The 25,327-nt window shown below is 49.6% G+C and overlaps 1 protein-coding gene across 5 annotated transcripts in view; it reads right to left on the bottom strand.

The window, feature by feature from the left end:
* LOC119970506 (multiple C2 and transmembrane domain-containing protein 1-like) overlaps window positions 1–25,327 on the bottom strand; it is an 891,726-nt gene that overhangs the window by 776,126 nt on the left and 90,273 nt on the right. The gene's annotated exons all lie outside the window — the stretch shown is intronic.

The raw sequence follows: 25,327 nt of genomic DNA, 5'->3' as shown, positions 1-25,327 counted from the left end.
ATACCTTGGCAACTACCTCTCTCAAAAGGCCACTATTGACTATTGACTGGATCAACTGTGTCAGTTCAGCCTTTGATAAAATATGGTAGCGAGTGCTTGGCAACAAAGACCTCCGCTGGTCAATAAAAGGAATAGTGTACAGAACAGTTGTCATCACCATGCTCCTGCACTGCAGTGAGACCTTATCTCTCTAACAACGACACATAAGAGCGCTAGAGAAATTCTATCAGCAATTCAGGCAAAAGTGCTGCAAACTCAACTGGACTGGACACTATCCAGATGGTTAAAAACAATCTCCACCACCAGATCCTGTTCTCTAAACTCTCAAAATGGCCAATGTTCCCCAGAATAACAAATAAAGTACTTCTCCGTGAAGTGTGCCGCCTTTACCCTTAAAAAGTGGGAGGAAGAGACCTCCGGTGGAGACATGTGAAAGGAGGTCGCACGTAAGGAGGCTCCTGCCAGAGTCCTTGGTTTTTGGTCCTTTGCATCCGGTTCCGGAGGGGATAATTGTGAACAGATTCATCCCATTTGAGAGCCTTTGTGAGAGGATGTTAAAAGGCGCAAGAAAGAATATTGGCAAGAAAGGTGTGAGGGCTAGCCCTTCTGTGGAGCCAAGCAAGGTGCAACGTTCAGTGGGGGCGAAGATGGCGGAGGCAAGCTCGTCGGATGGAGCTGCACCTATCATAGTGGATAAGCTGATGGAAGTAGTGGCTGTAGAATTTGAAAGGCGATTCAACAAACATGTCGAAAGGCAAGTGAAGGAGATGCTGGAGACTCTCAAAAGGTCGGTGGAGGACACATTGGAACCGATAAAGGAGGCTTTGGGGAAGACTTTGGAGGCAGTGCGGGAGCATGGTGAAGTGTTGAAGGGGGTGGAAGAGGCACTGGGGCGACATAGCGATCAGTTGGCCTTGCTGGATGCTGAACTGCAGAAGGTGGAGGACAGGAACAACGGCTTGAGAGCTAAGGTCGAGGGCCTGGAGAATAGGTCGAGGTCGCAGATCCTCAGGATCGTTGGGTTTGAGGGTGTGAGGGTCCGAGTTTGACTGAATACTTTGAGTTGATGTTTACGAAGTTGATGGGGGAAGTTGATGAGGGAAGAGGATCTGGTCCCTCCTATCGAACTGGATCGAGCCCACTGGACGCTCCAGGCGAAACCATGGGCGAATGAACCACCACGAGCCGTGGTTTCGGGCATGATTTAGCTAAATGGGAACAAATGCCCATAGCCAGTACATTTAGCAGCGTGTTTCCGATGCTCGTACCAGAGAAACAAAACGCTATCAAACATTACTTGGGGTTAGATAAGGATCCTCAGCGGGGAATGGGCGGTTAAACCCGCACATAGCCCCGTTTCCTGCACTGAGGGGCTCCACTCGCTGGAACTCCTCGGTGTAGTGGGAGATCGGTGGTGTCCCAATTTCTGGAGTCCCTGACATAACCCCAACTTACTATGAGGGGGTCCCCCGGGCCTCCCCGCACACCACCCCCAACACCTGCACAGGGCATCCTTGGCCCGATCATCATCATGCGGAAAATGCCAGCTTGGCATCGCTGACCTGGTACCCTGGCAGTGCCACCTGGGCATCGGCAGGCTGGCACCCAGGTGGCACTGCCAGGATGCCTCAATGGCAGTGCCAAGGTGCCTAGGTGGCATCAGCAGTGCCAGGGTACCCCTTCTTGTACAGAGTTGTTGTTAATTGAAATTAGTGTGTTTTGTTTGGGTTTTTACTTTTCCGTGTTCTCTCTGTTTGGTGTGTGTTTTTGGTTTGAAAGCAGTATTTGGCTGGGGTGAAGGGGAGGGGTGTTGGGTAGTTTCAAGGTTGAAGGAGGGGGCGGGGGAGTTTTGACTCTTGGGTTTGGTGGTTTGGTTTCTTTCTTTGGTTATTTACGTATGTTAAGTGGCTCTGGCGGGGGCGGGGGCTGCCTCAATAGCAGGCTGAGGTTGGCTAGTGAATGGCAGCGAGGTGGGGGGAGGGGCTGCAGCTTGCTGGACCTGTTTAGGCAGGTTTTGATGAGCCTAGAAGGAGTGAATGGTGGGGGTAAGAGGATGGAGGAGAGAGGAAGTTGGTGGGGGAGTTCTGGCATAGAGGAGGGGCAGTAGATTTCTGACGGTGACTGGGGGTTCTCCTTGGTCCCATCTGGTGTGTGGGGCTGGCTGCCATCTTGGGTGGGCTCTGGTTTCAGGAATATGGGAAATGTAGGAGATAATCCTTTGCAGTGGAAATGGCTGACTTGAGTTGGGGTGGGTGAGAGACCGCCGATTCGATTGGTTACATGGAATGTGGAGGTTTGGGGGGCCCAGTGAAGCTTACAAGAGTTTTCTCTCTTTTGAAAAGTTTGAGGGTGGATGTGGTGCCGATTTGGATTGCATTCTGAACCCTAAGTTGGATCGGTCTTCGCCGAAATTGTTGGCCCCTTCGGGGGTAACGAAGGTTCTGGTGGCAGTTATGAAGGAGATGGTGGCGCAGATCTGTTGCGGTTTTTGTATCCTGGGGCATGGAATTCCCCTTCTTCTCTCCGGTGCACACCATGGATTCGCGTATCGATGTTTTTGTGATGCCGAGGTCTCTGCTGGCAGCGTGAGGAATGCACAATATTCCACGATCGTTATTTCGGATAATTTCTGCATCTGTACATGTGATTTTGGAGATGGAGCCTGTTCAGCGGCCTGCGTGGAGTTTGGATCTGGGGCTGATAGCGGATTTGGGATATTGTGTGAAGATGCCTAGGGTGACGGATGAGCATGTGGGGTTTAATTTAAAAATGGAGAGGTGTTGCCGTTGGTACTCTGGGAGGCCCTGAAGGCGGTGGTGAGAGGAGATAATCTTGCATAAGGCACAGGTGGATAAGGAGGCAAGGGAGGAACACCAATGGTTGGTGGACGAGATCTTGGATAGTTATCTTGGTAGGTATACAAGTGACCCTACTCCAGCGCTCCTGGATAGTAGGAAGAAGCTGCAGATGCTATTTAACCTATTATCCATGGATAAGGCGGTGCACCAGTTGCATGGGAGGTAATATACGAATACGGGAAGAAGGCTAGTTGTCCCTTGGCTGGTCAGTTAGGTGGAAGGCAGCCTCCCAAGAGCTTGTTCAGATTTGGGATTCGGGTGGTGGACTAGTGTCTGTGCCAGATAAGTTAACGTTGTGTTTGAGGCGGTTCATAATAATCCTTATAGGTCAGAACTGCCTGGGGAGAAGTTGGATATGGTGGAGTTTCTGAAGGGGTTGGATTGTCCTAAGGTGGAGGAGGAGGATTGGGAGGAGTTGGAGGAACCATTGGAGATGGAGGAGATCTGGATAGTTATTGGGTAAATGCAGACTGGTATGGCACCAAGGCCGGATGGGTTCCTGGTGGAATTTTATAAAAGGTTTGCTGATCGACTGGTGCCATTATTGGTGAAGATGTTTGAGGATTCGGTAATGCCTCTTCCAGGGACAATGATGCAAGTGAACATCTCGCTTCTGTTAAAGAAGGATAAGGACCCAGTGGAGTGTGGGCCATACCACCCGATTTCCTTGTTAAATATGGGTGGTACGATTTTGGCCAATGTTCCAGTGCTCAGGCTGGAGGAGTGTCTCCCTCAGGTTATTGGGGAAGATTAGATGGTGTTTGTGAGGGGCCAGCATTTGTCATCTAGTGTGCAGAGGCTTTTAAACATGGTTGTTTCCCCAGCTTAAGGTAGGGAGCAGGAGGTTATTATGGCTTTGGATGCTGTGCAGGCTTTTGATAGGTTGTAATGGGTTGTTGTGGGGTTGGTTGTTATATAAGGTAGCTAAAGCTAGTGTCCATACAAATAATGTGAGTTTGGGATACTTTCAGCTACACAGGGGATCGAGGCAGGGGTGCCCTATGCCGTCCCTTTTGTTTGCATTGGCAAATGACCCCTTGGTCATTGCCCTGAGGGCCTCAGTCAGGTGGAATGGGATAATGAGGAGGGGTGAGGGGGAGGCGCCGGTGGAACACAGGTGTCCTTCTACACTGATGATGATCTTCTTTAGTATGTGACAGACCTGGGCCAGGATTATCCGACCCCATGCCAGGGCGGAGAATCCCCGGTGGTACGTGAGAATCGCGTCCCAACGCCAGCTTCCCAATTCTCCCCAGGCGATTCTCGGGTGCCCACGGGATTCCTGCCGCAACAGTCGGGGGCCGATGAAAGCCCCCCCCCCCCCCCCCCGGCGATTCTCCGGGCCCTGATGGGCCGAGTGGCCAACGAGTTCAGCCGAGTCCCACAGGCGTGGGTTACTCAGGTCCCACACGGCGGGACCTGCAAGGTGAGTCTGCGGGTGCCGTCCTGGGGGGGAGCCGGGGGGGGGGATCCAACCCCGACGGGGCCCCAACAGCAGCTTGGCCCACGATCGGGACCTACTGATCGGTGGCCGGGCTGGTTCCATGGGGGCTTATGATCCTCCGTGGCGGGCCCCAGCAGGACTCCACCATATTGCCCAGGGGCTGGCGCGGAGAAGGGAAACCCCACATATGCGCGGAATCACACTGGCCGTAGCACGCTTGCGCGAATTCGCACTGGCCGTTCCCTGCCGGCTAGAGCTGCGGGGACCACTCCAGCACCGACCTAGCTCCCCAGGAAAGGGAGCAGTCCCCATTATCGGGGACTGTTGATGCCGGAGTGGTTGGCACCACTTGTTAAGCGTGGGGACATAGCCCCATTATTGAAGAATCCCGCCCCTGATCTCCACAATGGGTGATATCATGGCGGTGCTGAAGTGCTTTCGGGCATTTTCAGGGTAAAAATTGAATTGGGTGAGAAGTGTTGCCGGTCATTCCACAGGGGTGGGGGTAACCTGGGGGAGTTAGCATTCTATTTAATGGGTTCTTATTTTAGGTATTTGGGGGTGCAGATAGTTCAGACTGGGCCTGGCTTCGGAAGATGTATTTTACTTGGTAAGTAGGGTTAAGGCTGGCTTGCAGAGTTGGGATAGTCTCCCTCTGTCGTTGGCAGGCAGAATTCAGCTGGTGAAGATGAACGTTTTACCACGGTTCCTGTTCCAGTTCCAGTGTTTGGCATTTTTTCTGCCACTTTTGGGGAGATTAATTTTGCCATTTTTGTGGGCGGGTAATGTACTAGGATTCGGAAGACGGTCCTGCAGAGGGATTAGCAGTCAGGGGGCTTGTCGAGCTTGATTTATTATTCCTGGGCGGCAAATATGGAGAAGGTGCTGGGGTGGTGTGGGAATCCTGAGGCTGTATGTGGGTGCGGATGGAGTCAGGTCTGTGTAATGAAATGAATGAAAATTGCTTATTGTCACAAGTAGGCTTCAAATGAAGTTACTGTGAAAGCCCCTAGTCGCCACATTCTGGCGCCTGTTCGGGGAGGCTGGGAAGGGAAGGGTGTAGGGCGCCGGGGTAACCCTTTCCTCCGGTGAAATATTCAGCGAACCCGGTCGTGGTCTCCACATTGAAGATATGGAGACAATTTTTGCAGCACTCTAAATTTAAATTTGGGGCATATCAAAGCTGGCAATGATTTGTGCGAACCACATGTTCAAGCAGGTGAGGCTGGAAGCTGGGGTTAGGGGATGGGAGGAGAAGGGGGTGCAAGGGACAAGGGATTTGTTTTTGGAGGGGCGATTTGTGAGTTTGGAGGAGTAATCGGAGAAATTTGGGCTATCACAGGTGGATACATTTAGGTATCTACAGGTTCGCAATTTTGCAAAAACGTTCTTTCCGACATTCCCTGTGTTGCCACCGCCCTCGTTGTTGGAGAAGGTTTTATCGCTGGCAGGAATAGGGAAGAGGCGTACCTTCGGAATTTATGGTAGGATTATGGCGGAGGATGCAGCGTCAGTGGAATTAAGGCTAAGTGAAAGGAAGAGTTGGGACTGGAGTGGGAGGATGGGATGTTGAGTGAGGTTCTGCTGAGGGGGGAATGCAACGTCATCATGTGCGAGATTATGGTTGATACAGTAGAAGACAGTGCACAGGACCCATTTGACTAAGTCCAGGATGAGCAGGTGGTTTGTGGGGGTGGAGGATGAGCGTGAGCATTGTGGGAGGGGCCCGGCTAATCATGTGCACAGGTTCTGCTCTGAGCTAAACTCATGGCTTCTGGGTCTCCTTCTTTCGTATCATGTTGGCTATTCTACAAATTGAACTGAAGTCCTGTCCCTTAGGGGCCAAATTTGGGGTTTGGACCTGCCGGAATTCTAGACAGGGGTGTGGGCTGATGTTCTGGCCTTTGCCTCGCTGATTGTTTGAAGGCAGATACTGCTGGGGTGGAGGTCAGCTTCTCCACCTCGTGCCTCTGTATGGCTGGGGAATCTTATGGAATTTTCATATCTCGTGAAAGTTAAGAACGTCGTGAAGGGGGCAATTGAGGGGTTCCACTGGAGATGGCAGCCGTTTATTCTGTACTTCAAAAAGTTGGTCACCACTAGTTGCTAGGGAAGAGGAGGCGGAGGCGGGGGGAGCATGGGGGAGTTGGGGGAGTTTCTGTTGGGGGTCTTTTTGTTTGGGGGGAGAGAGTTTTGGGTGGTTTGTTATTGTTTTGTTGTTATGTATAAAATTGAAAAAGTTGAATAAAAATATATATTTTTTAAATTGGGAAGAACTTGTTACCAATCATTAGAATGGCAACAGCCGTTCTCTCAAACTGCACAGTGCTTCGAGTCACAATGCTTTAATGATGAGGCAAAGTGGCAGCTGAGAAAAGAAAAGGAAGGAAATCTTGTACTCCAGATCCCACTACCTCCTGGGACATTCTGCAACATATGCCCAGAGATCTGAGGGTCAAGCATCAGCCTGTACCATCACATGAAGTGCAAGGAAACCTGTAACTCGGAGTAGGTGTCACTCTCAAATCGAGGGACAGCTGCTGCGACAGCTGTGATGCCAGCCCTGTCACTGGCTAACAGCTCCTGGGTGGAATCACCATCCTTGAAAGGGCAGCAGCCAAAACAGAAACCAATTAGTTGTTTAGCCATATGAAATGAAATGAAAATCGCTTATTGTCACGAGTAGGCTTCAATGAAGTTACTGTGAAAAGCCCCTGGTCGCCACATTCCGGCGCCTGTCCGGGGAGGCTGGTACGGGAATCGAACCGTGCTGCTGGCCTGCTTGGTCTGCTTTAAAAGCCAGCGATTTAGCCTTGTGAGCTAAACCAGCCCCTGTGAGCTAAACCAGCCCCTAAACTCAATATCAGGAGTGGGAATTGGCAAAGTGGCAGCTGAGAAAAGAAAAGGAAGGAAATCTTGTACTCCAGATCCCACTGGCATCTGGCATCCTCCCATGGCAGGAGTATTAAACAGCAGCCATGGATGCCTTCGACAGTCAAGGTTACTTCAGTCCAGGTTTTCGGACCTGGCATCCAGACTCCTGCCATGACAATAACCTTTCAGCCAGGCTAGGCTTCTAACTTCCATTGCAGTGTTCAGAAGACCAGAGGAAAATACTTCCCTATATGTAAATTAACCTGGGTAGTTTAAATCTAAACAGTGGACACAATTTTCTGTTCCTGCCAGCAGCAGAAGTTGTGGGGACGGGGCAATAAATCTGGCGTGATGGAAGAGGTCAATTTCCCGCTGGCAGGAAATTAATTTGGAATTTTGTTCTCCTGACTCTGATTGCAACTTAAAACTGGATTGAGTTTTCCATGGATCGATGTCAGGAGCCACATTTGCATTCATTTGCATGAATTCTCATTTAAAGGCCAACTCGCCGGAATGTAAGGACTCTATGAATTATAGAGTCCTGTAAATGAAGTGCCTGCCATGGATAATTAGAATGGTCTGTTTCCCGACTATATATAAGTGGCACCCCCTGGTGTTACGATACCGGACCAGACCCCAATTTTTGTTAGGATACTAGACGAGAACCCCATAAAATTTTTCAATTTGTAAAACTGTGAGGAAAGGATACTTCACCACAGGAGTAATGACTCTGACCAATAGATGTAGAATATAATCCCTACAGTGCAGAACAAGGCCATTCAGCCCATCGAGTCTCTACCACCCTCTGAAAGAGCACCCTTCTTGGGCCCGCTTACCCACCCTATTCCTGTAACTCCATAATCCGGCCTAAACTGCACATCTTCAGACACTAAGGGGCAGTTTCGCATGGCCAATCCATATCTTTGGATTGTGGGAGGAAACCGGAGCACCCGGTGGAAACCCACACAGGCACGGGGAGGAAGTGCAAACTCCACACAGTCACCCAAGGCTGGAATTGAACCTGCGTCTCTGGCACTGTGAGGCAGCAGTCCAAACCACTGTGCCACAGCACCGCCCGTCTTATATTTGTACAGATCCACAGGTCACTGAAAGGGGCAACACAAGTGGAGAAGGTAGTCAAGAATTGGCATGCTTGCCTTCATTAGCCGCGGCATTGAGTATAAGAATTGGCAAGTCATGTTGCAGCTGTACAGAACCTTAGGTAGGCCACACTTGGAGGATAGTGTTCAATTCTGGTCGCCACACTACCTGAAGGATGTAGAGCAGGGGTGGGCAAACTTTTCCGTGCAAGGGCCACATTCAGAAATTCACAATTCACAAAGGGCCGCATAGTATATTAAGTAAAATAATTACTTCACCCGGTTATGATTCTGGGCGCCTCATATAGAACATAGAACAGTACAGCACAGAACAGGCCCTTCGGCCCTCGACGTTGTGCCGAGCAATGATCACCCTACTCAAGTCAACGTATCCACCCTATACCAGTAAGTAACCCAACAGCCGCCCCCCCCCCCCCCCCCATTAACCTTAAAAAGAAATTTAAAAAAAATTTTTTTTTTTCTTTTTTTATGACTTGGTGGGCCGCAGAAATACCATGCGGCGGGCCGTAGTTTGCCCACCCCTGATGTAGAGGCTTTAGAGAGGCTGCAGAAGAGATTTACCAGGATGTTGCCTGTTATTGAGGGCATTAGCTATGAAGAGAGGTTGAATAAACTTGGTTTGTTCTCACTGGAACGGCGGAGGTTGAGGGGCGACCTGATAAAGGTCTACAAAATTATGAGGGGCATAGACAGAGTGGTTGGTCAGAGACTTTTTCCCAGGGTGGAGGGGTCAATTACTAGGGGGCATAGATTTAAGGTGCGAGGGGCAAGGCTTAGAGGAGATGTACGCGGCAGGTTTTTTACACAGAGGGTAGTGGGTGCCTGGAACTTGCTACCAGAGGAGGTAGTGGAAGCAGGGACAATAGTGACGTTTCAGAGGCATCTTGACAAATACATGAATAGGATGGGAATAGAGGGATACGGACCCCGGAAGTGTAGGACAAAGAACAAAGAAAAGTACAGCACAGGAAGTGTAGTTCCTGTGCTGTACTTTTCTTTGTTTTTTATGCTATCTTTTATGCTAAAATAAATTTAATGTAAACACAGAATTAAACACATTAACATCAAATAAATAGCTTTAAATGATCAGTTAAACAATTCTTAAGAAAAGGAAAACCCAGAACTTACTAGCTACACCTGCTACTGATTCTAATTAAGCAGCGCAATAAGTTCAAATGCTACTGATAAAAAAAGGTAACAAAACAGATTACTTGCTTGGAGAGAGTTCCTTTCAAGAGCAGATCCAGTAAATTTCTGCTCAACATAACAGCATTTGGCAAAAATGCTGTTCAACTTAAAATTTTGCAACAGACCGCAGAACTATAGAAGGACCTGGCTCCTCCAATTAATTGCTTCAACTATATCCCAAAGTAGCACGGCAGCACAATGGCCCACTTATCGAATCATACTCATAGAATCATAGAATTTACAGTGCAGGAGGCCATTCGGCCCTTGGAAAGAGCACCCTACTTAAGCACACACCTCCACCCTATCCCCGTAACCCATTAACCACACCTACCCTCTTTTTGGACACTAAGGGCAAATTAGCATGGCCAATCCACCTAACCTGCACATCTTTAGATGGTGCAGGAAAACTGGAGCACCCGGAGGAAACCCACGCAGGCACGAGGAGAACATGTAGACTCCGTACAGAGAGTGACCCAAGCCGGGAATCGAACCTGGGCCCCCGGATCTGTGACGCAACAATGCTAACCACTGTGCTACCGTGCACTCTTGCTCATATTTTCTGTGTTTCCAATGGCCAGCTCTTATGGATGAATAATGCTGAGGTCTCAGGCATGATTCCAAGGAAAACAAATCTCTGTCCGGTTTATGGCGTGTTTAGCGGGGTGTTTCTTGGCGGATGCAGTGCCGAAAGACACTCCGCTATTCAACAACATTTGCCATTTTCTATACTCCAAAGCCACCTTGGAGTCATTTCCTGCTGGTGAGCCTAGCATGAAAGGATTAACACAGATCGGGTGCATTTTGTCTGACTTTTACCCTGATCTTTCTCCCCCCACTTTCACCGCCCCCTAGCCTCCCCAAACTGGTGGACCCCCGGGAACACACCCTCACCTTGCCTCCACATGTTAAGGGTCCCGGCCCGGGTCCTAGCATCTGGGCACCCTCACACTGCCAGCCTGTCCGTGCCTCTTGTGGCCTGGCAATGCAATTCTGGCACCCAGGCATTGCCAAGGTGCCTGGGTGGCACTTCCAGGGTGTCAGGATAGCAGTACCAAGGTGCCTGGATGTTAGAGGGAATGCCAGGGTGCCAAGCTGCCTTGCCATTGCGACTGGTCTACGTTTGTGGAAAGCAGTACTAAACAGTGCCCTGGTGAGATCTCCCATGCATGGCCATTAGGTCCTGGGTGCCGCGAGAATCCCACAAATCCCAGTGAGGGTGAGATCCAGATTAAGATGTCTCGAGAAATTCCATTAAATCTCGTGAGGTGTTTCTAGAGTCAGAAATCTAATGGAAGGCCTCTTGCGAGATTCAATGGCCTCATCCTGATACCAAGTCAGGCACGATGAGGTCGTTAAATCGCACCCAATACCTTGCTACTGAATCCCAAGATGTCATCAGACATCAGTGGCCTGCTACTTGTCAGAATGCACCCAAAGCTGTGAGGTATGTTAGCATTGCCCTCGCAGAGAGTAGTTCAGCAAGGCCATTTTAAGATGATTAACAAACATTCATTACCTATATTCATCAGAAACCTGCCAAGTCTACTCCCTGCATTATCTTGGCATTTGGGAGAGGCGAAGCCCAGTCAGTATTGACACAGCAGTGCTGAGCACTCAGGAGATATGCTGAAACATCACTTACATCGCATTACAGTCTTCAATATTGTCCATCTCACAACGGCTAATCCTTTCTATATACCCCAAGTCAATGAATGCCCAGTCATGTAACTGATTCCATATTGATTTGCCTACTGTAACTTCACAGAAGGAATCCATAAAGCAAGGTTCAGCAGCCATTCATGTGCAAAGTAAGATCCTCGCAATAAGTCGATGGCTTCATAAGGATGATCACATACTTACAACATCACACACTCACTTCGCTCGAGAAGACAATTTCTAACGTGACCGAGTGGAACCAACTTCCACAGTTCAGCCTCATTTTTAAAAATAAATTTAGAATGCCCGATTCATTTGTTTCCAATTAAGGGGCAATTTAGCGTGGCCAATCCACTTACCCTGCACATCTTTTTGGGTTGAGGGGGTGAAACCCGCACAAACACGGGGAGAATATGCAAACTCCACACTACAGTTCACCATCATGTACAGGGAAAGTGGGAATGGAGAAATGAATGATGTTCAGCCTTAAAAATAGAGACAAAAACATGCTGCAGGAAGCCATGAAAGGCTCTGGTGCTCAATGATAAGTACTACTTATCCCTGAAACTCAATGTAAAATAAATGCCATTGCAAAGTGCACTTGGAAGAAAAGACTCGAACATTAGTCACAACAATTACCTGTAACATTCACAAACTACAGACTTTAGTGTGACAGCATCAGTCAAACCATTAACCTTGAGGAGCAATTCCCTTGAGGCCAAATAATGTGCAAGGGTCACAGGTGTATTGTCCAGTCATCAGTTTCACAGTGGAAGTACCTTTGTTCATGTCACTGATGTGGAACTAAAGGCAATTCCTGTGATTAGATTGAGTGACTGAGGGATCAGATGGGGGAGTAATTGAGGTGTGGGTTCATTTTGCAATCTTGCACCATATTCAATACGTGACATTTGGAGAGGGATAAATGCAAAATATATTTACAACAGTGCAGGCTATATACAATGAATGAACACCCGTAACACCAGTGAGCATTCAAAACCATAGCTAGAGCAATGGTGTGCATCTGGCAGAAAATTCTGGACCTGGGCCTCCAAGGCAGCTGTCATCCTTCCTTTGGATAGTTCGATGTGCTCGTAGGCCGAGTCACAACATCAGTCAGAACATGAAAGTTCTCCTCCATCCTTTGTTCCAATCTGTTGACATTCTTTAACAACTCTGCATGATGTTCCCCTGTCTTTTTCTGCATGTGCAACATTTTTCTTAGGGCCAATTCCAGGGTCTCATCATTGGACTCGGTCTCACAAGGGGCCTGGTCTCCAGCTGTCCTGTGAGTGTCAGAAACCTCAGCTGCCACTGCCTCTGCCTGAGGTAGAGCTGTGTCTCCACCCCCTTTTCCTTTTTGTTTGTCCTTCCTAAATACTGAATATCCCTGGACATTCAGTTCCAATCCCTGGTCAACTTCCGCCATAACTCCATAATCCCGATTATATCGTACCATTTGCGTCTATTTACGCGATTAGTTCATCCACTTCTTTGCAAATGAACATAGAACATACAGTGCAAAAGGAGGCCATTTGGCCCATCGAGTCTGCACCGACCCACTTAATCCCTCACTTCCACCCTGTCCCCATAACCCAATAACCCCTCCTAACCTTTTTGGTCATTAAGGGCAATTTATCATGGCCAATCCACCTAACCTGCACGTCTTTGGACTGTGGGAGGAAACCGGAGCACCCGGAGGAAACCCACACAGACACGGGGAGAATGTGCACACTCCGCACAGACAGTGACCCAGCAGGGAATCGAACCTGGGACCCTGGCGCTGTGAAGCCACAGTGCCAACCACTTGTGCTATTGTGTTCCATGCGTTATGGCACAAAGCCTTCAAGTTTGTATTTTTAACATTACTCATCTCACTTCCAATATTTCTCACTTTGGTCCTGTTTGAATTTGGCCCTTGGTTTCTCTGTCTATCACTTCTTTTATTCCCCTTTCTGTCTTTTGTTTCCACCTCCTCTGACTCCTTGCATAGGTTCCCATCCCCCCTGCCATTTTAGTTTAAACCCTCTACCCAACCACTCTAGCAATGTACTCCCCCTAGCACATCCTATATATCCTGCTCTTTCTACCGTCTAACACGTGTGGCTGGTAGTAATCCTGAGATAACCACTGTGCTACCATGCTGCTCACTTCCTGCGCACATTCTGGTCCTGGGCATTGGAAATATTGGCAGCTTCCAATATGGAACAAGAAGAGCAAACCAAGACTTTGAGCTCTCCTGCCATGACTTACCCTTTATATTCAATCATTGAAAGGTGCTTGATATTAGATTAAGGCTAATTCTCTATGGCTCTTCTTTCCTTATCCTTGATCCTACCAACTATAGCCCTTACAATTTATGAACCACAAAACGTATTTCTAACTATAAAAGTGATAAAAGTTGTGAAGACTTACCAACCTTACCCACTCCTTATAAATCAGCTCTCTTCCTTATAGCCTTAGCAGCAGCACAGGAAAACTCTCTGAAGATTTAAAAGTTACTCAGCAAGGAGAAAAAGCAAAGAGTGCCTCTTCCCACTCTGCACCAAATTCCCACTCTGTTTCAAATTCCCAAGTTTAAAACTCACTCTGGCTGTGCCTCACTCCGGATGGTCTCTCCCACTGCTTGTGCGCCAAGCTCACTGTCAAGGGGCTGTGTTTAGATTCTCTCTTGGAGATGAGCATTGCCTGGCACTTCTGTGACAAAAAAATAATAGAGTACTGAATTCCTTGGGGGGGAGTATTTGAGTTGATAGTTGCTAAGATGTTTACTGGCCACTTGTCAGCCTAAGCCAGGATATTGTCCAGAATGTGCTCCATTTGGGCACAGAATGCTTGAGCATCTGTGGAGTCACGGATGGTGCTGAACGTTGTGCAGTGATCAGTGAACAGCCCCACCTCTGACTTTATGTTGAAAGAAAGATTATTGATGAAGCAGCTGAAGGTGGCTGGGCCTAGGACACTGTCCCGAGAAACTTCTGCAGTGATGTCCTGCAACAGAGATGATTGACCTCCGACCAGCATCTTCCTTTGTGCTAGGTATGACTCCAACCGGTTGAAGGCTTTCCCCCTGATTCTCATTGACTCGAGTTTTGCTTGGGCTACTTGATGCCACAAGCTGCCTTCTCTATTGAAACAAGTGCTGGTAAATGGGATTAGCACGAGATTTGAGGCAGTTATTGTCAGCGCAGACTCGATGGGCCGAAGGGCCTTTTCTACACTGTCCAACTCTATGACTCTATTGATGTCCAAGGGCAGTTATTCTCACCTCACCTCTAGAATTCAGCCCTTTTATCCATGTTTGAACCAAGGCTGTAATGAGGTCAGAGCTGAGTGACCCTGGCAGAATCCAAACTGAGCGTCACTGTGCAGGTTACTGCTAAACAAGTGCAGCTTGATAGCAATGTTGATGATCCCCTTCATCACTTTACTGATGATTGAGAGTGGACTGATGTGATGGGTTTGACCTGTTTGTCATGTGGGAGTACGTTTAAGAATGGGTGTTTATAAAATAGCTGTAGTGAATGTACCTTTGAGAAATGGGTGTTTATCAAATAGCTGTAGTGATGTCAGAGTGTGGGTGGAGCTGGGCTGTCTGTCTGTTTTTACTTTTGTTTTTGAGCTGGCAGCTACAATGTGTGTTTAGTTTTGTTTTCAGAGTTGCAGCTGTATCCAGCCAAACAAGGTGTAATTTTGATCTCTCTCTGCATGAAAAGAATGTCTTCAGATCACTTGCTAATTTAAAAGTGATAACTGCTCTCAGTAGAGAATTTAAATCTGCTGTCTTTGTTAAAGAGGGTATTTGTCTTATGGATATTGCTAGGAAATATTAAGGGTTACTTATAGAGTACTGTATTCCTTGGGGGGAGTATTTGAGTTGATAGTTGCTGCAATGTTTACTGTGTGTTTATAAAATGTTAACTGGATTCATAGAATAAACATTGTTTTGTTTTAAAAGTACTTTAGATCTCTGTTGCATCACACCTGTAAAGTGGACCCTTGTGCTCCCCGTAACCAAAATCTATTAAAAGTTGTGGATCAGGTGAACTCCATGTTAAACTTTGGGGTTCTCTCAACTTTGGCCGTAATATGTTTCTTGTTTACAGGATTTACCTTGGCAATTTTCAACATTACTGGGTAGATGCCAGACTTGCAGCTTTACTTGAACAGAGTGGCTGGGGTGCGGCAAGCTCTGGATTTCAAGTCAAGGTACAATTGCCAGAATATTGTCAGAGCCTATAGCCTTTGCAGTATCCAATATCTTCAGCTGTTTCTTGATATCACATGGAGTGAATCAAATTGGCTAAAGATGCTGGATCAGTGATGCTGGAGACCTCCAGGGGTGGAATAATAATAATCTTTTTATTGTCACAAGTAGGCTTACATTACACTGCAATGAAGTTACTGTGAAAAGCCCCTAGTTGCCACATTCCGGCGCTTGTTCAGGTACACGGAGGGAGAATTAAGAATCATTCAATGCAGGACAATCAAATTGTATAAACTAGTAGCCTAATATGCTCTTTTACTTTGCTTAAACAGAATATCTTTAACTTTTGAAGCACCTTTGTTGAATTAGTTTTCCAAGGTGAAACACATCACTGAGTTCATCTGCTCCAGAACATTATCAGGGCGGCACGGTAGCACAGCGGTTAGCATTGTTGATTCACAGCTCCAGGGTCCCAGGTTCGATTCAAGCTTGGGTCACTGTCCGTGAGGAGTCAGCACGTTCTCCCCGTGCTTTCGTGGGTTTTCTCCGGGTGCTCCGGTTTCCTCCCACAGTCCAAAGATGTGCAGGTTAGATTGATTGGCCATGCTAAATTGCCCTTTGTGTCCAAAAAGGTTAGGTGGGTCACTGGGATAGGGGGAGGTGTGGGCATAAGTAGAGTGCTCTTTCCAAGGGCCGGTGCAGACTCGATGGGCCGAATGGCCTCCTTCTGCACTATAAATTCTATGATTCTTCATTGATATCTTACACGTGCCTTTTTCTCTGCTGGAAGATACTCTATTACGTGAGCCGCACTGGCGTCTTGCAGCTATAAACTATTCCTTTAACATCTTCTTCACCTTTTTAAAGCTGGCCAGCTCCAAACTGGCTTCTCTGCCACATGTTGACAGTTTCAGCCTTGAGAATCCTTCCATCATGGAGTTATTCATTTTCTTTGCGTCTTTCTGTAATGTATTCATCAAAGTTTGATGAGCAAGCATAAGATTTTCTTCAAACTTTATCGATCTTGCAATTGTTGTCAGAATCAAGACAGTCTACACCAAAACATTGCTTTGGCGGATTCAGGCTGACAAAATAAATAGGAGGACATGGTGCACATGCAGTCATTTACACTGATGTACTGCTGTCGGGGAAAGGTGGAAATCACAAATCTATTTTGAATGCGGTTATTTTGTTCAGTCACTGAACAGCACTACAACTTGATAGTGAAGCCGAGAGCTTCCTTTACTCCTTTGTTTATGACACAGATCCTGTCTATACATGTTCAAACGCATCATATGTACCTGCATTGATGCACAAACCTGCATTTAATGTTCTGATGATGTTTTAGAAAGGTTTACCAAAACCTCCTTGCCTTTATACTGCGTGCCTCTCTATGTAATGCTGAGGATACTCAATACCTTATGAACCACTGTCACGACCCGCTGGGCTAGTGCACAATCAATTCCAGCCCCACTTGACCTGGAGTCACAACACAAGTTAAATTAGATGCGATCTTTAAAATACCTGAGATCCTTTGCTGAACCCAGTAAACTGCTGTGATTTTAACACAAATAAGCTTTTATTATGTACAGTATTCTAATTAAATTGAAAGAAAAATATTGCTAACTATCTCATGCCCCTTTCCGAACCTCCCCTTTCTAACGACCCCCACTCTCTCTCTACACACGCACACAAACAACATAGAGGGAAAAGGGTGATAGAGAGCTAAAGAAAATATTAATAAAAATAAATGGGTAAAGGATCTTTAATGCACGAGGATAACTCCCAGTTAATGAGCGGGATTCTCCGTTTCTCAGAAGCAGAATTCGTGGAGTTCCACGACAGCAAAATGAGTGCTACATCTGGACTGATTCCACTACTGATTGAGGGGCTAGCACTGGTGCCGCGTGGAACACAATCGATTCAAATGGGAAACGGTGCCGGATTTGCTGGTTCCGCGATTCACACTCAGTAGGCTGACAAGCTGCAGCCGCGTCTACACATGCACCATCCCAGCCAACCAGATGCAGCGAGGAGATTAGCCCCAAGATTCACGGATGACGAGCCAGAGACCCCCCTGGGTGTGGTGGAGGAGAGGAGGATGACCCTATACCCCGGTGCAGGAAGGAGGCTACCAGCCGCTGTCGTTTGTCGTGCCTGGACCAACCAGCAGTGCCGGACAACGTCCTCAGGGCGGCCAGGGTGAGTAGGCAACGCTGTGTCCCTGGCAGGAACCCCTCCATTAACATACATGTGACCCTACCCACCTGGAGGCAACCAAACCCCCTACCCTGAAGCACATGCCGGTACCCATAGCAGGGTGCCTTGGCCACTGAGGCCAGCAGCTACCCACCCCATGGGCTGCTTGTGTCAAGACTGTCGAACACTGTTGTTTTCTGTTTTCCTCCCCCCTCCCTCCCAGGAGAAAGCTGCGCACAACCGGCGGGAGTGGGACAAGAGAGGAGGGGGACTGCCGGACCAGTGTCCTCTCATTGTGGGTCCCTGGACGTGGACGGCTGCCCGGAGGAAAGGGAGGTCACCGGGGTAGAGTTTGACCCCGGGCGACAAAGTTGCAGTTCCCTGTGACACGTGTGTTAGCCCCCACCAACACCAAGCATACCCCCACACCTCCCTCACCCACACACCACCCACAGCACCCTCACCCCTACACCACCATCACCCCCCACCACCCCCACCCTCACGGTCACCCCCATAACCCCCTGGCCCGCGGTCTAATCATGCCTCTTGTCTTTGGTCTTGCACGACCTGCTGGTGACGGGGCAAGCCCATCTGGCATCCCTCACACCCAGCCAGAGCCCCCCTGTGAGCCAAGCAGTGACAGGGATAGCAGCTCGGACACCAGCTCTCCGCCCGAGACTCAGGACACCCCAGAGCCCGGGTCAGAGGATGACAGTGATTTCCCGTCACAGCTGTCTCCAACATTCTCCACCATCCTAGAGACACTCACTTTGGGTGGGCACGTTAGTGAAGAGGCTCCTGGGCATTTTCTCGTGCACAGCACACAGCTGATCCAGCAGGTGGAGGTAGGAACACCGGAGGGGGTGAACAGTCGGAGGGCAGGCCGACCCCAGGAACTAGCTGCCATCCAGACAGATTTCGGGCTTCTGGAATAGACAATCCTATTAATTGTGGAGATGCAGTCACAGAGCCAGGGACTACATGAGGGATTGTCGCCAAGCATCCAGCACCTGCAGGCGCAGTTGCAGGTGTCCAAACGCATGCAGGAGCAGGGGATGGTGCGACAGTGCTTGCCACCCAGGCCAATACGAGTTGCATCGGTTTGGCTATGGTTCCCATTTACCAGCATGTCCAAGGCCTGGGGCATTCTGCGCAGGTGCTGGCCGAGGCCCAGAACAGGGTTTCCACCTCATAGGCAACCATGTGCCAGAGTCTCCTGGACATTGCAGCAGCGCTCCTGAGTGTGGCCAAGTCACAGCAGGCCATGGCTGGGAACATCAGCGGCATTGCCCAGGTGCTGGCCGACATGGTGCAGACACTGAGGGAGCTGGCCTAGTCCCAGAAGGAGATGGTACAGTCACTGGTTGATGTGACACAACCCAGAAGGTGGTGGCACAGTCAATGGGTGATATAGACAGCATAGTAGCACTGTAGGTAGGATCCCAGGTTCAATTCCCGGCTTGGATCAATGTCTGTGTGGAGTCTGCACGTTCTCCCCGTGTCTACGTGGGTTTCTTCCAGGTGCTCCGGTTTCATCCCACAAGTGGCGAAAACGTGCTGTTAGGTCATTTGAACATTCTGAATTCTCCCTCCGTGTACCTGAACAGGTGCTGGAATGTGGCGACGAGGGGCTTTTCGCAGTAACTTCATTGCAGTGTGAATTTAAGTCTACTTGTGACAATAAAGATTATTATAAATGTGGCGCTGTCCCAGACGGAGGTGGTCCATTCCCTGTGCTCCATGGCGGTAGCGGGGAGCTTCAAGTCAAAGCTCCGCTCACACCCCCATGCCATGGAGTAGCCCAGCGGGGCACTGGGCACCACGAGAGAGGAGGAGATGATGGGGCCCGTGCCGGTGACTCCTGCAGGGAAGGAATCGGAACAGCGCAGCACCTGGAACTCTTCCCCACCCACCCCCATCCCTGGCGCATCTGGTGGGCAGCGCGCAGAACACGTCACCTGGGACACCCAAGTAGCAGCCTGATCAGCTGTGGAAGCCAAATTACTGTGTGTTTAAGACAGAGATAGATAGATTCTTGATTAATAAGTGGATCAGGGGTTATGGGGAGAAAGCAGGAGGATGGGGATGAGAAAATATCAGCCATGATTGAATGGCGGAGCAGACTCGATGGGCCGAGTGGCCTAATTGTGCTCCTATGTCTTATGGTCTTATTATCCATTTAGGCCCGGTCGCCCCAAAAGACGGCCTGTTGTGATTTCTGCCAACGGGGACTCAGGTCGCAGGGCCATCTCCACTCCCACTATACTGTTTGAGGAACCACCTAGATGTAGCATGAGGGCCCGTAAGGCCAAACTGTTAGACACCATGTACGTTGCCACAGGTGCAGGGCACAGTTTAATTATAGGGGCTAGGTCACAAGCCTGTAAATATCTGTTCACATTAAACACCTGCTACCACTGTCACAGTCTGTCTTGGTGCTCTGTCAGATGGGTGCGGGGGGTGGGCTGGTCTGGACTGGCCAGGGGAGATGGGGGAAGGGGGGGAATGGGTGGACATTGTGACTGGGTTGGCCCGCCCCCCCCCCGGGTTGGCCCCCCCCCCCCCTCCCACCCCCCTTACCGGACCTGAACCGCACCTTAAGGAGGCCCAAGCACCGTTCCATCACACAGCTGTTCGCTGCATGGACGCCATTGTAGCAGATCTCCACGTCGGTCTGTGGCCTCCAGATAAATGTCAGCAGCCACGACAGCTGCGGATAACCAGTGTCATCCAGGAGCCCACCCCCCAACCTGGGGGCATCTCGAACATGCCAGGAATCATAGAGTGTGCCAGGATGAAGGGATCGTGCACACTGCCCTGGTATCAGTCGCAAACGTGAATGATGTGCAGCTGACGATCACACACCAGCTGCACGTTCATCAAGTGGAATCCCTGTTGGTTTATGTAGAGTAGCCTGTCATCAGCCGGTGCTCATAGGGCGACGTGTACCTCATCGATCACCCCCTGGACTCAGAGCATCCCAGTGATAGTGCCGAACTCTGCTGTCTGGGCATCCTGGTGGGCTTGGTCCACATTGAAGTGGATATATTGATCCGCCTGTGCAGATAGGAGTCCGTGACGGCATGAATGCACCTGTGCACCGAGGTCTGTACGATCCCAGGCAGGTCCCCCCTCAGTGCCTGGAAGACCCCGTCGCATAAACGTTCAGGGCCATCGTCACCTTGACGGCCACCGAGAGAGGGTGTCCTCCTCCATACTCCCATAGTGCCAGGTGTGCAGATATATCGCACTGTCTCTCTGCTCAGTCTTCAATGGCATCCCCGGTCCAGCTGGTCCTTGAATAACTGGCGGACCCGGTACACACGAGGCCTTGGTACCTCCATTCTTTGCACGGGGTGAAAGGCCAACATGTTAGCACGGTGTGTACTCCCGTGCCCAACCGGGGCCACCAACTATTGCAGTTTCTGGGCCCGCATGTCCCTTCCCCCCACAGCCCCGCACACCTGGCCCTCTGGCCCCGTCGGTGCCCGGTCCTGTGGGGGCCTCTGGCCCTGGCACCCATCCCTGATGCCAAGGATACCATTGGCTGGCACTGCCCTCACCAGGGGCTACTGTGGGTGTTGCACTGGGTGGGCAGCCGGTGGATGGCGGCTGGGTTGGGGGGGAAGAGTGCTGTGGCTGGGTGGGGGCACCCATACGGTCGGTGTCATTCAGAATCACCAGGGGCCAAGTTAGGTGGTCAGTGGGTGTGCAGCAAGATGGCCGCTGTAATGGTGATTCCATAAGACCATAAGACATAGGAGCAGAAATATGCCACTCGGCCCATTGGGCCTCCTCTGCCATTCAATCATGGCTGATATTTTCTCATCCCCATTCTCCTGCCTTCTCCCCATAACCCCTGATCCCCTTATTAATGAAAGAACTATCTATCTCTGTCTTAAATACACTCAGTGATTTGGCCTCCACAGCCTACTGCGGCAAAGAGTTCCACAGATTCACCACCCTCTGGCTGAAGAAATTCCTCCTCATCTCTGTTTTAAAGGATCATCCCTTTAATCTGAGATGGTGTCCTCTGGTTCTAGTTTTTCCTACAAGTGGAAACATCCTCTACACATCCACTCTCTATAAAGGCCTCACAGTAGCTCGCACGTTTCAATAAGATCCCCTCTCATCCTTCTAAGCTCCAACGAGTACAGACCAAGAGTCCTCAAACATTCCTCATACGACAAGTTCTTCATTCCAGGGATCGTTCTTGTGAACCTCCTCTGGACCCTTTCCAAGGCCATCACATCCTTCCTTAGATACGAGGCCCAAAACTGCTCACCATACTCCAAATGGGGTCTGACCAGAGCCTTATACAGCCTCAGGAGAACATCACTGGTCTTGTATTCTAGACCTATTGACATGAATGCTAATATTGCATTTGCCTTCTTAACTGCCGACTGAACCTGCACGTTAACCTTAATAGAATCGTGAACAAGGACTTCTAAGTCCCTTTGTGCTTCTGATTTATTAAGCATTTCCCTATTTAGAAAATAGTCTGTGCCTAAATTCCTCCTTCCAAAGTGCGTAACCTCACACTTTTCCACATTATATTCCATTTGCCAATTCACTGCCCACTCTCCTAGCTTGTCCAAATCCTTCTGCAGTTTAAACTGTGGGAAACCAAACCACTATGCAGCCCTGTACAGATCTGCACCACCAGTCAGGAGCCAGCGCTCCCAATTCCGACAGCGGCACATCAGAAGTGTGCAACACCGAATGCATGACTCTGATCCAGGCAGTGCGACGGATCCAGGTGATGAATACCTGGACAACACTTACCAACCGGGCATTATTACGAAGTGCAAGTACGCCACACTAGACACATCGCATGTCTAATCAATCCTGGCCGTGGATTCCGAGGACGAATGGCATGCAGTGATGAAGGTCTACCACTGCCCCATCCACTTCAAACTGGACACAGGTGCCGCCGCCAACCTGATTTCGCAGGAGGACTTCAAGAGAATCAAGAAGGCCCTGCAATCCTTCCAGCTGGCTGCAAACTCCTGGACTACAATGGAAACGCAATCAAGGCACTGGGGTCCTGCCATCTGCAGGTGTCCAGCCGACACATACAAGCAAGCTTACACTTCAAGATTGTTAAACCAGACAGGACGTCCCCACTAGGTGCGCAAGCCTGCAAGCAACTGAACCTCATTCAAAGGGTCTACACCATGACGCCGTCCCATTCGGATCTTCAGGCCAGCATTGACGACATCCTAACCCAGTACCCTGATGTATTTAGCAGGATGGGCACACTGCCATACGAGTACAAGGTTCTACTGCGGCCTGATGCCAAGCCAGTTTTCCACGCACCGCAACGAATCCCTGCTCCACTGAGAGAGCGCCTGAAGGCAGAGCTCATGAGTCTACAACAAAAAGGCATCATCATGTAACAGATGATGGAGGACATAGAGGGGTTCGTGTCTACGTTGACGATATCATAATCTGGTCCACAACTCCAGAGGAACATGTGTCACGACTCAAGAAAGTATTCTGACACACACATGAACATGGCCTCAAACTAAACAAGTCCAAGTGCTGTTTTGGGACATCTACACTGAAGTTCCTGGGCGATCAGATTTCACGACACAGTGTGCACCCAGACACAGACAAAATGAAAGCCATCCAGGGAATGAAAGTCCCCGAGGGCAAGCAGGCAGTACTGCGCTTCCTGGGAATGGTCAATTTCCTTGGCAAGTTTATCCCGAATTTGGCCACACACACCATGGCTCTACACAACTTGGTAAAGAAAATCAACCGCCTTTGAGTGGAAGGCGGAGCACCGAACAGAGTGGCTGGAGCTGAAAGCCAAGCTCACCACTGCACCCGTCCTTGCATTCTTTGACCCAGACTGAGAGACCAAGGTATCTACTGATGCGAGTCAGGATGGCATTGGGGCAGTGTTGCTTCAAAGAGATGACACGTCATCCTGGCGACCAGTAACATACTCGTTATGGGCAATGACACGCAATGACACCCACTGAGACCAGATATGCGCAAATGGAGAAGGAGTGTTTCGGTCTTCTCCCTGGCATCCTCAAGTTTCATGATTATGTCTACGGCTTGCCAACATTTACTGTTGAGACGGATCATAGGCCTCTGGTCCACATCATCCAAAAGGACCTGAACGACATCACGCCTCGTTTGCAGAGAATTCTGCTCAAACTCCAGAGGTACGATTTCAATTTGGTGTACACGCCTGGCAAGGAGCTAATCATCGCCGATGCATTGTCCCGCTCCATCAACTCACCCAGTGAACCACTGGAGATCATCCAGCACACTGAATTGCAGTTAAAACTGTCTGCAAGCACTCTCCCGGCAACAGATGAGAAGATCGTTCTCAGCCGAGAAGAGACGGCCAAAGACCCCCTGTTGCAGCGAGTCATCCACAATCTCAGTAATGGCTGCCAGAATGGGCAATGCCCTCAACTCTACAACGTCACGGACAACCTGACACTGATCGACGGCATCCTGCTCAAGCTGGACAGGATAGTCATCCCGCTACGTCCCCAGAGCGTGGTGCTGCAGCAGATTCATGAGGGACACCTGGGCGTCGAAAAGTGCAGGCGCAGGGCCCGGCAGGCTTTCTACTGGCCCGGCATCAACCAGGACATCATGGACATGGTCCTGAACTGTGAAACCTGTCAGAGGTTCCAACCAGCATAGGGCAAGGAGACGCTTCAACCACATGACCTAGAGACCTCTCCGTGGTCCAAGATTGGCATTGGCCGATTCCATGCGAATGTTCGCGACTCTATCTTAATCATCAATTACTTTTCAAACTATCCTGAGGTGCTGAAGCTGCCAGACCTCACTTCATGGACCGTCATCAAAGCATGTCGCTCATGACAGTGCTCACGGCATGGCATCGTGAACAGCGTCATGAGTGAAAATGGCCCGTGCTTCCACAGTCGAGAATGGTCCACGCTTGCCAAGAGCTATAATTTCAGGCATGTCACCTCCAGTCCGCACTATCCGCAGTCCAATGGCAAAGTTGAAAAAGGGACGCACATCATTAAGCAGCTCATCCACAAGGCCTCGGACTCCGCACACGACATACACCTTGCACGAGTTGCGTACCGGGTGACTCCCTTGTCCACTGGCATGTCACCAGCGCAATTGCTGATGAATAGGGACCTGCGGACGACGCTTCCAGCCATACACCTGCCCAACCTTAATCACCTCCCGGTGCTGCAGAAGATGCAGCAGCTTCGCGATAGCCAGAAGCAGGGCTATGATGCACATGCCACCGATCTGGGCGTTCTATCCCCAGCCGACACTGTCAGGATCAAGATACCGGATGGTGGGTGGTCTGCTCCGGCTGTCATTGTTCGACAGGCCGCGCCCAGATCCTAGGTCCTACATATGGCTGATGGCTCCATTGTGCGCAGGAATCAAAGGGCACCGCGAAAAGTTGCTTGCCCAAAACCACTTTACCCTGCATTTCCACATGTCGAATTGCCACCTCCAGACACCTCGAACCACGAGGCCACCAATCATGCCTCACACTCACCTGTCAAGAACCATCATCCCCTCCACCACCTCTCTGGCGGTTGACGAGGATCTGATGCAAGCCTCAGAGACTGGACTTATGAGCATTTGTTTTGTTTGTTCTGTTCTGTATTCCTCAGTCAGTCACATTAGACAGACACATTCACGTGAATATACATTTAAAAAAAAAAGGGAGATGTCATGATATGCAAACATGCAACCAATGAACACTCAGAATAGGACACAACCAATGGGCAGTCAGGACACTCAGAGGTGGCATCAC

The sequence above is a fragment of the Scyliorhinus canicula genome, chromosome 8 (assembly GCF_902713615.1).
Source record: "Scyliorhinus canicula chromosome 8, sScyCan1.1, whole genome shotgun sequence".
NCBI classification, from domain to species: domain Eukaryota; kingdom Metazoa; phylum Chordata; class Chondrichthyes; order Carcharhiniformes; family Scyliorhinidae; genus Scyliorhinus; species Scyliorhinus canicula.
The sequence above is the reverse complement of the archived record's forward strand: the minus strand, read 5'-3'. Positions and strand labels throughout refer to the sequence as shown.